Raw genomic sequence first — 12,549 nt, 5'->3', positions numbered from 1 at the left:
GAGGTGTTCAAGGAAACACATACTAGCGAGGCAATACTTAGCAGCTTGACAAGTCTGTGGTAATGGCTGGAGGTACACTACGAGACGATATACTCAACACCAAGACAGGGAAAGACAAGGACCATATACACACATGAGGGAGGGTGACACAGGTGGACATTATCAGGGAACACAGCAGACCTGAAACGAGAGAAGGATTACTTTTCAAAATAAAACATGAATTTCACAAGACAAAAAACCTAAGACAGGACACCTCTCACCGTGGTGTGACAGTACAACACATTTCATCTAGCCTTTATGTAGCCCTGTCTGCCTGGTTGCTATACCTGTTAAGCTCTCCTATTATTTTTCCAACCTTTAGTGATCCATGCCCACTTTTGTATGATGAAAGACTCAAGGGCTATATTCTCACTGCAGGCACGTAAAATCTGACAGCTACAATTGCTTGGAAACAAGCGCTTTTCAAATCTGCTATTATGTTAATTCACTATGGCTTTAAATTTGAATAATTTAGCAAACAACATCAACTAGTCTAACAGTAATTCTTGCTTCTTTTACACATTTTTACAGCCTGCCAGATATCGTTAGTATGAGCAGGTAGCTATTAGTATTAACTTTAGTTGCTAGGTATTGTTCCTATCATGTGGAGATTAGGACAAACAGATGGATTTGACAAATTCAATTCAGATAAACTACTCTGAATCCTATCCAGAGTAGGACAGAGCCACTAAATTAGACTCAGACCATATTTGGCTTGGGAACCGAAGTGTTGCCGGTTCAAGTCCCCATACCAAGACAGGAGGGTGGCTTGGTGGCTGGAGAGGTGCCATTTCACCCCCAGGCATTGCAGAGGTGCCCTTGAAGGGCAAGGGACTGAACCTCAAAAATTGCTCTGGGTGCTTGTCATGGGGCAGCCCTCTTGCTCCGACATCTCTCCATAAATGCATGTGTATAGGACCTGTTTGTGCATGTGTGCATATAATAAATAATGTGTAAAGTGAACTTCCCCTTGCATGCTTTCTTTTTTCTTTGTAATTCATTCATCGCGATTAATCGTATTTTGACATATGACTTAATATATTATAAAAAGTAAAACAGTGCTTAGTACGGTATATTCAAGAAAAGTGGAAATTAGAATATAAATATTTAGAATAATATCCTTGGCATAAAATAAACAGTTAAACATAGAGTGATTTTTCTCCATGTTTCAAAAACACAGAAACAAAAATGATCCATCAACTAATGACAGTCCCTCAGGAGCGTTGTCTGTGCTAACGTTAGCTGCAGCATGTTCAGCGTTGTCTGTGCTAACATTATCTGCAGCATGTTCAGCGTTGTCTGTGCTAACGTTAGCTGCAGCACGTTCAGCGTTGTCTGTGCTAACATTAGCTGCAGCATGTTCAGCATTGGGGTGGAGCGGAGGCTGAAGAGCTCTGGTGGGAGGTGAATTCTTCCACAGCCGTGCTCTTGTCCGTGTTTCCACTTGGTCGTTTCTTAGAACTCAAATGTCACCCACTGAACCCGGCACAACTTCTCATCTGCTTCTTTTCGGTTTAATGAATCCTGTGCGTCAGTATTACGGGCCGGGCGGGAACCTGTGCAATGAGCAACATTCTTTGTTCTTTGCTTTGCGATTGATTGCGTTATTATTTTTGATTTAAGGCATTAAAGTCCCAGCTCTAGTTTCCACTGTAGCAGGTTGCATGAATGTTGTTTTCTTGTTGTGCCAGACGGTGTTTAATCAGACATTTGAATGATTAGGTTTGTATTAAAGGTCAATCCCAAAATAGATAAATGAATCACCGGTAACACATTCATGAACCCACTTGTTAAAAATCACCAGACAGAAGGATCACAACTATACAAAAAAATAATCAGAGCCACAATGCAAACTCAGTTTAAATCAGTGTAATGAGCCACACCTGGCATCAGAAAATGTCTTTGAAATAATTGTCAAAGGGGTCTAGAATGAGACAAGATAAGATATTCTTTTATTAGTCACACAAAGGGGAAATGTTCTTATTACAGCATCAAAATGGATAGCAAACATAGAACAAGTGTCAATCATAAACAATAAATTGTAGAAAAATATGAACAATTTAAACACAGTCAACTAAAATAGTAACAGGAACAATATATTCAATATTTTTGAATATTTTAAATTTACACCAAGGCACAGAGGAGAATATTGGTATTGTACATTGAGATTGAAATTCACCTGAATAAAGTATTATTGTTCCTCAACAGAAACATCCAAAGTTTAAACTAAAATCACTTTTCGGTTTTAACCACCAAAGCAACAAAATAAAGAAAGAATTTCAGCTTGTTTATTTATTTTTTAGTTGTTCTTTTTGTGGCAGTGAATCATCTTCTCCAACAAAATAATAAATAAAGGATCTCTGTTAAGATTCAGATTTGTTGCTGTCATGTAAAGAAGATAAATAACATAAGGCTATTTAGTTTGTTTACTCAAAGTATAGAGCTGTTTTATAGGAAAGGGATCCTTAAATGACTTCTCGTTGGGATCTGACGCTATACAGAAAATACAATTAAATAAAACTAAGTTGACTTTCAAGGGTGACGCCCCTAATATAATGGGAAGAGGAAACACTGCAGACAAACTTAAGGATATGGATTTTTTTCTTATAATGTCCAGCATTCAACATCTCACTGAAGTAAAAGTACAGAATTATAAGTGCTATTACATTATTGTTATATTTATGCAAAATACTTTTTCCTTATTATTGCATTATGCAGCATGTTAATGCTGTTAATTTAACTGTGAAAATGGAGCTTAATTTTAACGACTTAACATATATTTAATAATTTATTCTCTAAAAATATATTATATTAAATAAACTGATCATTGTAATTAATCGTACACTAGTTGAGTATTTAATTAAACTGACAAAAAACAATCATTGACTTTTTATTTCATAACAGTGTGTTAGAGCTGGGGGTGACTGATAACTTCTTTTAATTTGAAATTCAGTTTTGATGGTCAGATGGCCATTTTATCTACGTAAAATGTGTGTGTGTGTGTGTGTGTGTGTGTGTGTGTGTGTGTGTGTGTGTGTGTGTGTGTGTGTGTGTGTGTGTGGAGAGGGCAGGGCTTCCATCTCAGTTTATGATGCATGAAATCCAATTAGAATGTTCCGTCTTCAGGCTTTAAATGTTCTAGAGAATCTGAGCCACAAACCTCATACCTTTGAGACCAACAGCATCGAAATAGATCGTATTACTGGAAACAACTGACCAACAGACTGATCGACTTTACAGCAATGGAAGAAGTAAAGAATCAGCAAGAAATCCATGTACCTGAACCGCAAGGTCCACAGCAGTGGATCCTGCAGGGGGACAGGATCATCATGGATATCAAAAAGAGACCTGATGAGTTTCTCTCCAAATTCATTTCGGACCTCCCCACTCAGGTTAGCCACGAGCTTTCGAAATGCAAAACGCCAAAGGGTGAGCTCCCCACCAAGCCAGGACCTAACCTAAGAGAACTTGTGGAGTGGGAAGGAGCCTGTGAAGAGTTTTCCTTTTTGCTTGAGCCCGAGACTCAAGGACACGAGGAGGTTGAGGAGGAGGTCTGCGAGGAGGAGGGCTACGAGGAGGTGGTCTGGATAAAGCAGGTCCAGGGGCTCCAGCCTCTGCCAGATGTTGATCAGCGCCTAAAAGAGGCAAACAAGCTTCTTTGGCATGAAAAACACGAACGGTACAGCGCAGAGCACGAAGCAGCCATTGAGAGGCACAAGCTCCATGAAACGGAGAAGATTCTTCAGAAGGAGCAGAGAATGAGACTAAAGCGTGAAAAGGAGGTGCAGAGGCTCAGAGAACAGGTCAGCACTTTGAGTCCGGCCTCCGCAGCGCCTCGAGATGAGCCCCTGGATGAGGTCACCGACATTAACCACATCAACAACCAGACAGCTTCCAAGAACAAGGAGCTGGTTCAAAGGCTGCAGGAAGAAAAGACATCCCTTGAGCAGCAGAAGGAGCTCCAGCTGAGACAAGTCTCAGAAGAAAAGGAGACAGCCTGTGTGCTGGAGGACCTGCAGAGGCAGCTGGACGTGATGTCCTGCTCCAACCTCGAGCTGGCCTCCTCACTAAGAGCACAGGAGGAAGCCTGTCAGAGTCTGACACAGCAGATGATGCTCCAAAAGTCCCAGAAGCTGATCCCTGAGGATGTTCCCCAGACGGAGACAGCTGAGGACCTCAGAGAGACCCAAAGACTTGAGAAGCCTTCTCGTTGGAGGAGATTTAAGAAGCTGGTCACTCCAAAGCACCGCCGCCAATACAAGAACAGGCAGGCCAACGAGTGAGACGTCAACACTCACTCGGGCCGCATCAGGCCGCAGTGCAGCGTGGAGGTGGAGTGTTCTGTCCTCAGACAGCTGCTTTCTGTCTATTGGGACTATCCCACTGACGTAACAAGTAGACGTGATGTCAAATAAATCCTCAACAAGGATACACCCTTCTTGTGCAGTTGAATTTCTGTAGTTTCTCAAACATGTGAGGACTTTGTAAAATGTTACTTTAAAAAATATCAGTCATGTATGATCCCTAAAATAATTACAGGATAATAAGTTTGATAAACAACATTTTATATTCAATGTTTCTATTTTTAATGGAACCGTGCAACAAGCTCGATCAGTTTATTCGCTCTGAGGAAGAAGTCACTTTGATACTGAATCACAAATGAAAATTTCAAAAAAATGGATTTGTGGTAGAAAGGTAGAAAGATCCCCAGTGGGGCACAAACATGTTTCTCACTGAATTCTAAGTGAAACTCCACTGTGGGAAACTAATGTGAACTGTATTTAATTTAGACAACGTTCTTTTACGGCTATTTTATTGAGACAAATTTAACATAAGTACGGTACTGACAATAGGATTGAGAAGTCAGCCCCAGTCAGCACCTCTGTTGGATAAAATAACCGTAGTTTTAGGTTAAAAAAATGTCCTTGAATTCACAAATGTAGATATATCGCAACAGATATTCCAGTTCTTTCTTTGTAACGTCTGCTGTTGCTATTGACAGGACAGGAGTGGCTGTAAAACGTATAAAACCCATCCCAATTTTTTTTCATGGAATGTTACAACTTTAGTCGCAATTTTTCTATTGTTTTTTTCTCAAAATATTACGACTTTTTTGTCACAATCTTCCGACTCTTTTACTTAAAATATTACGACTTAAGTCACGATCTTCCGACTTTTTTCCCTCAAAATATTACGACTTTTTTGATACAATCTTCCGACTCTTTTTCTTAAAATATTACGACTTAAGTCATAATCTTCCGAATTTTTTCTCTCAAAATATTACAAGTTTTTGGTCACAATCTTCTGACTCTTTCTTAAAATTTTACGACTTAAGTCAGTATCTTCCGACTTCTTTCTCTCAAAATATTATGACCTTTTTGTCACAATAAAAGACGTGAACCGCTGGATGGCCCACAACTTTCTCCAACTAAACAATTCAACATCTGAAATAAGACTGTTTAACCGGCCAGACACCATCTCTAGCCTCATCAGTCTTGATTTGTTGTCCTTTCATATTAAGCCAACTGCCAGAAACCTTGGTATCATTTTCAATTCATCCGTCACATCAACAAAGTTGTTCAGTCATGCTTTCTCCACAACACAACCATCTCAAAAATCAAAAAATATCCTCTCACATAAAAAGAGAAAAAGTAGTCCACGCCGGAATATTCTCCCGTTTAGATTACTGTAACTCCCTTCTAACTGGTATGAATAACAAATCCCTCCCCCGCCTCCAGCTGGTTCAGAACTCAGCAGCTTCTCACTGGTTTGAACAGACAACATCACTCCAGTTTTAACTTCACTCCACTGGCTCCCTTTACGTTTGAGAATCCATTTTAAGATTTTACTGATCACTTTTAAGGCTTGTCAAGATCTACCCCATGAATACATCTCAGACATGCTGAACCCATATGAGCCTGTTCACAGCCTTAGATTGGTGGGCAGGTCTCTCTGAACTGTTCCAAGGCCGAAAAGCATTTAAACCTCCACAGGAACTAGAATTTTTTCTCTGTTCTGATTTTTAAAAATAAATAACTTAATCTTATTTAGACCTAGCACCCTAGCAGATAATTTTTATTTTATTGTTATTTCTTTCTTTCTTTAATCTTTAATATTATAATTATTTATTTTTCCTACATTTAATTAAAGTATCCATAGATATGTATCTATTTGTATTTATTTTTCAGTCATATTGACATCATAACAGCACTTTCACTGCAGTTTCATAGTGCGGTCGTAGAATGTGTCACAGACATGAAAACACTTTCTGTTTCCATTTTAAATAAAAAACACTCGTATTTCTGAGGACTGAATCTTTATCTTTTATATCTAAATGAACAGAAATTAAATGAAACATCACAGTCTTTTATCTGCATCATCATAGGCAAACTCAGTGTAGAAACGCATTCAGCACCGCAGCAGCAATACTGTGGAGCCACAGCAGCAGTTTCAGCGAGATGGCCGTCACTCAAAACAGCTTGTTTGCTGCTTTGTTAAGCTATGCTAGTGCTAGCTGGGGTCACAGTTTGTGTGTTGAACTGTTTTTAACTCTTTCATTGCTGTTTTTATAGAGTAGTTTGTGGTAAGAAGGTTATAAACTCTGTTGACTCCATTTTAACACAACTTCACACGGCATCTGGTTTTATGGAGCCATGTAACGTCAGTTAGACTGCAGTGATATGTCTTTTAGGGGGATGATTCTGCTGTTGTCTCCTTTTCAAATGGATGTCAAATGTTTTGTGGCATGTAAGCCTTTTTTCTACATATGAATGATACGTAATAAAATGTAGGCTGACATTAAACTCTGCTGGGCATCCAAGTTTGGAACTTCTACTAACAAGTAGTTGTGTACTGTATTGGGGAGACCATAGCTGTCTCTGTTTAAATATATTAGATGTGGATTTATCTCCAGAAGTCTGACTCCTGGTCAGTGTAAATGCTGTTTTGGTCTGGTTACACAGACAGTGTGTACAACAGTGTTATTCATTTCCTATAGAGAGCAAGACAAGCAGTCACACAGTGCATGTAGAAAGCATGACACCTAGTTTGGAGGTGGGCTGCTGTTTATTCGGTGGTCTGAATTTGCAGGAAGTTGGCCTAAACTGTAGGTAAAGGATTCTGTCCAACCCAATGCAGCAAGAAAACACATAAAGGCGACTGCCCCTGGTGGCTGGCTACAATATAGACCGCCATACTGCATCATATCTTCGGTACAACACATGCAGTTAAATCTAGTCTGCAATTGCCGAGACGCTCAATAGTTGGTGTACTATCATAGGTGGTGGTGATTGATTTACACTCACCGTCCACTTTATTAGGTGCACCTGTCCAACTGCTCGTCTAGTCCCAAGTCAAGCCACTCCCAAAGATACTGCATTCTCAAAAGATAATGAGATTGAGTATTCTCAATAAACGTATGCATTAATCAATTAATATTAGCTACAACCAATAATTATCAAAGATAATAATAAAAATGACATTGGTTAATCTAGAGTTCCTTGGGGCACCACATGTGACTGGACAAAGAAAAAGACGGGCCGCTCGAAATCTCTTAATGTGTGTTTAGGTCAAAGCCAAGTCATGTGTGTGTAGTCCGTTAAGATACAATTATAGTTTAGTTCTCACACTACACCACTCCTCTGCTCCCTACACTGACTTCCTGTAGCTGCTCCCATCCGTTTCAAGACACTAGCACTTGCTTATCATGCTACTAACGGATCAGGCCCAGCTTACATCCAGGAAATGGATAAACCCTACACTACACTCCCGCCCACTCCACCTTGCTTCAGCAAATCAGCTTGCTACTCCCTCACTCAGTAACCCGAAAATGGCCTTACCCAGGTTAAGGGAATGATCAGATTATTGAAGTTCCCCCAGTATATGTGAGCAGGGGTTGAATGGGGAAATGACGGATTGACTCTTCGTCCTGTACAGTATGTGGCTCTCCGGCAACATACAGCTTTTTTTCCGGTTCACCTTTGTCAAAATCACGGACGACTTTTGGACAAAATTACGACAGAAACGGGTCTTCTTGGTAGTGATGTTACTTTCCGTTGCGAAGTCCTCCCTTGGTTTAAAGGTAAACCAATTATTTTTTGCTCTATTATTTTTTCGTTTTTTTCACATTGTTTTCGGTGCCATTGATTCCTGGTTTATTCTATTTCTGGGTCAAAAGCCACTGCCGCAGAGGGGATCATGCACAGACAAGAAACATGATAATAATCCGAGAACGCATTTTACATGTGCGAATAATCAGGGAACTGAAGGAGTTCACTAGGTCTGTTAACAGGGGTAGGAGAACCCTGATTTTACCCGGGATATGGTGTTGACATGGTTTTTAGGAAACTGGGGTATGCCCTTAACCCGAATATAATCGGGTTTTTAAACTGCATATAAAGGCACTGAGGAACACTGAGTCACTCAACAAAGTCACAACTGTTTGCTGTCCTGGCTCCAAATGGTGGAGCGAGCTCCCCATCGACATTTGGACAGCAGAAGATCTACACTGGTCCTTGTGATCCGGGTTGAGGAAAGTTGGTCCTTATCATGGTTGTGTTGTTCTCAAACAAAAGAATCAGGTCGCTCTTTGCTCTGCTTAGGTGGTTCTTGTGACCAGTTATGGTTAACCTGGTTGATGGTCCTCCGCTATGCAGGCCATGTTCAAAGCCTAGGGACAGCTGGCAGTGGGTCCCTGGATCCAGGAGAAAGAGTCCAGAAGAAGAGTGGAGAGGATAAGAGTTCCAGGAAAAAGATTACGAGGATTAGAGAAAGAGAGAATGGCGTCCTCCAGTTTTATAGACATGATGTTAACGATCAGGGGGTCAGGTCAGCCAACGGACTGACAGTTTGGATCTTTGGAGAGTTTTCACACCTGGCTGTGAACTGTGTGATCCTGCTGGGTCACAAGGCAGTTCTTTGTCTCTGACCATGTGGCCAAACAGACTCCTGGCCCTTGCTTTTTTTCCTTTGTTTGATCAGGTTGAGGCCTTCTCTTGATCAAACTGAGACTTAAAATTAATCCGGAAATGAACAGTCATCTGTGGAATGCCGGTAGCACCTGTTTGGTAACTGTAGTGGGTTTCTTAGCCATTACAAGGATTTTCAGAGATACAGAGATTTACAGAGATTCTCCATGGGGTTTAGATCTGGACTGTGGGCTGGCCATTTCATTGTTTCAATATCCTTAGCTTCAAGGAACTGCGTAACCAATTTTGCAGTGTGACAGGGGTCATTGTCTTCAACTGACTTCTTCAAACACTTTGGGTTCAGTCTTTCCCCAGACATCCCCAAACATAATGTTTCCCATCAGATCCAAATAAATTGAACGTACTCTAATCACTGAGGTGCACTCTGGACTAGTTCTCCTCTGTCCACAAAACCTGTTTGAGGGACGTAAATGAATATGTGTCCTTGTCAAGTTTCAATATTCTTGAAATCACAGACTTGGAACGCCCAACCTCTCTCTGATAGCTGAGAGGTTCATCCCTTCGGCCTTCATCTGGACGACCTACTGTCTCAGGGTTTCAGTCACCTTAGAGCAGCTTCCCATCTTGCAAAGTAACCAGGAGAGATGCAGATAAATAGGGCGTGACCTACAATTAAGTCAATTGTCACCAGGTGCCAGATCAACACCAATAACTAGGAGGTATCTCAAAGTGTTCTCCAATTTTGCTCACTGTTTTTTTTTACATAAAATAAAGGATTTTGTTGAAGAGCCTTGGTAATTTAAGAAAAACATGCTAGTACAGCAGTGGTATAGCCACAGAAGATATTCTTTCTAATTCGGGGCATTTAAAAAAAAAACAGTATTTTAGAAGAAATCAAGAATTATTACTTTGTTCTCCATTGTACATACACACTCGGGCATGTTCAGCCAGGCCTCTTATTTAAGATGGTTATGGATTTGGGGATTAGCTTCTTCCACACCTAGATGTTCTGTACCCGTGTCCAGGGTTCAGTAGGGTAAAGTGGGTATTGAGTGGATGTGTGATGTCTTTTGCCATTGGGGTTAGTGCAATGGCCTTGCTGTTTAACTCTGAGAGGTTGGGTGTGAGAAGACCAGTTGTCCTGGTAGGGATGTTGGTTATGTGTGTGAGTTTGTCAGAAAAGTTGGTGGAACAGGCTGAAAAAGATCTGGTAAAACAAGGACTGGAGCCATAGAGCTCCACACTCGATTATCCTACAGACTCCCTCTTTGTTTCCGGCCAGTAGCTGCAGTGTTTATTTACGGGCATTCTGCAACCCACACTGTACATTACTGACAATGTCACTGTCATCATTTGCCTGCCATTCTTTGAAATTCGCGGACCAGTCAGAACTGGTATAGACTCACACTTCAGTGTCGGGTAAATGGTGTCGGCACGCAAGCGTGACACTGACATGACATCTGTGGTCAACATGTAGTTAGACTGCATGAAGTAAAACAGTGAACAATCTGTCCTGTCACAGCAGAGCGTGCGCTTGACCTTAATAAAAAAGGTACACAAGAATTGACATACCGTAGACACCATTACTCCCCTATATTTTTACATAGAGAACATTTCTTTCCTACAATATTACATTTCTGAATCTCAAGTACATAAAGACCGTTGACAGGTATATATTCTGCAGGAGCCACCGGATTCACACCCACCTGGTGTCATCATCACGTCTATTAGATACATGCATGTTGAGGAATCGGAAAGAAAAGGTTAACATTCAAACAACACATCAATATCCCCTAAAACATAACAGGGCTTCAAAAGACTGACATGACACACCTGCGTTTCTATCACATAGCTGTGTTCAGAGAAATTGTTGAATCACACTTCGATTTACACACCAAGCAGCGGCAAAGTGCTGCCGGCGGCGAGTCTGCATTCAATGACTGCGAAGTGTGGCCAGATCATATTCCTGACATGTTGATCAGTGTTTACAAAGAATTTCTTCCTGCCTGAACACTCCTCCCGGTTGCAGAAAATGTAATTAATTGCGCCAATCTGCCACTTCTTGGTGTGTTTTCAGCCTACATGTTCAACTTTTAGCACAGCAACCATATTCAATCAAACTCTTTCATTCTAATACTGAATGGACAAATATCTGATACAGTCTCTGTTGACTCTTAATCTTAAACCTGTTGATACAGCTGAGCAGCAGCAGCAAGAGAACCTTCTCTTTAGTCGGTTTCAAATTCTAACTTTAGTGTAACACCTCAGTTTTATCTGGGATGGTGGTTAGAGCTCTTGCAACCAAAATAACACATTGTGCTGCTGAGTTGTTCATTGTAATTTACAACAGAGGTCAGCTCACTGTGTGCAAAGCAGAGTTGCTATTATGGTTTAAAGAAAAAAAATATTACACATGCCATTTTACACACACACAAACACACACACACACACACACACACACACACACACACACACACACACACAGTGAGCAAGATGTCAAATTAGGTTGTTAAACTGTACTAGCTGTTGGGTCTCGGATATTCTTCACACTGGCAGTGTGCTAGTGATGGATTGAAGCCATCTAATACAAGATGAATAGAGTGTACCGGAATATGTATACAGTTTTAAGAGGTTTTGCATGATGTATTTAAGCCGTAAAGGGGAATTGTAAGATGTAAAGTGTTTTCATATTAACTATAGGGTGTATGCAAAGTACTTCAATTTCGGACTGCAATGTCCCCAAGCTAATAGTTTGTGGTACAGCACATAATGCAGGCTAAATAGAGGAATGAGTCCTGAAACCCAGAAATGAGTTGGCATTTTTGCACTTCCGGTTCCTTTGTCCCCAAGTGAGTGGGTTTTTTTAATTAGTTTTCTTTTAATGGCTTTTTGGTTGGTTACCTGAAAGGAGGTCTATGGTTAACAAAATAGATAGTGTTTGTTCTACGACATATGTCAGTAAATAACCCACTCTGGAATTTTGAAGCTTGTATGTGTCTTAAGAAAGGCGGTTGCTAACGAGTGGCTAACTGAGACTACAAATGTCATCGAAATTAGTTAGAAGCTCTTGGGTGGTGTAGTTTGTTTCATATTAGATTTTTACTTCTACCAATTGTAATTAGGCCTCAAAAACACATAAAGTGGTTTTCATTTCTGAATATTATTTTGCTGTAGAAATCATGTAGGCTAAGTATCATCAATGCTAGCCAAAGAGCACATTTTCAGCAATGACCAAAAGTCAATGGAAAAGGCTACATTTTTTTTTTTAAATTCAGAATTGTATCGATGTTGATGTTGTTGAGCACTCTGTGAACATTCACCATACGTGAATGTACCATCCATTAATTAACATTGCCATGATGCAGAGCAGGATTTAAATCAGCAAAGAATCCTTTCAAAAAGTAAAACTAAAAACTGTAGTTACAAACTCGAAAGAGGAAGCATTATTAGGAGCTTCTAGGGATTAGCGCCTTCCAAGACAATTGCAACTGATTTGCATTTAGTTAATTGTCTGTTAAGTTACTATCCATCAAAGAGTGAGTTAAACAGGAATGTTCAGTGGCTAAAAATACATATATTACCA

This window comes from Echiichthys vipera (assembly GCF_963691815.1).
Source record: "Echiichthys vipera genome assembly, chromosome: 16".
NCBI lineage: Eukaryota > Metazoa > Chordata > Actinopteri > Perciformes > Trachinidae > Echiichthys > Echiichthys vipera.
Note: the sequence above shows the minus strand (reverse complement) of the source record.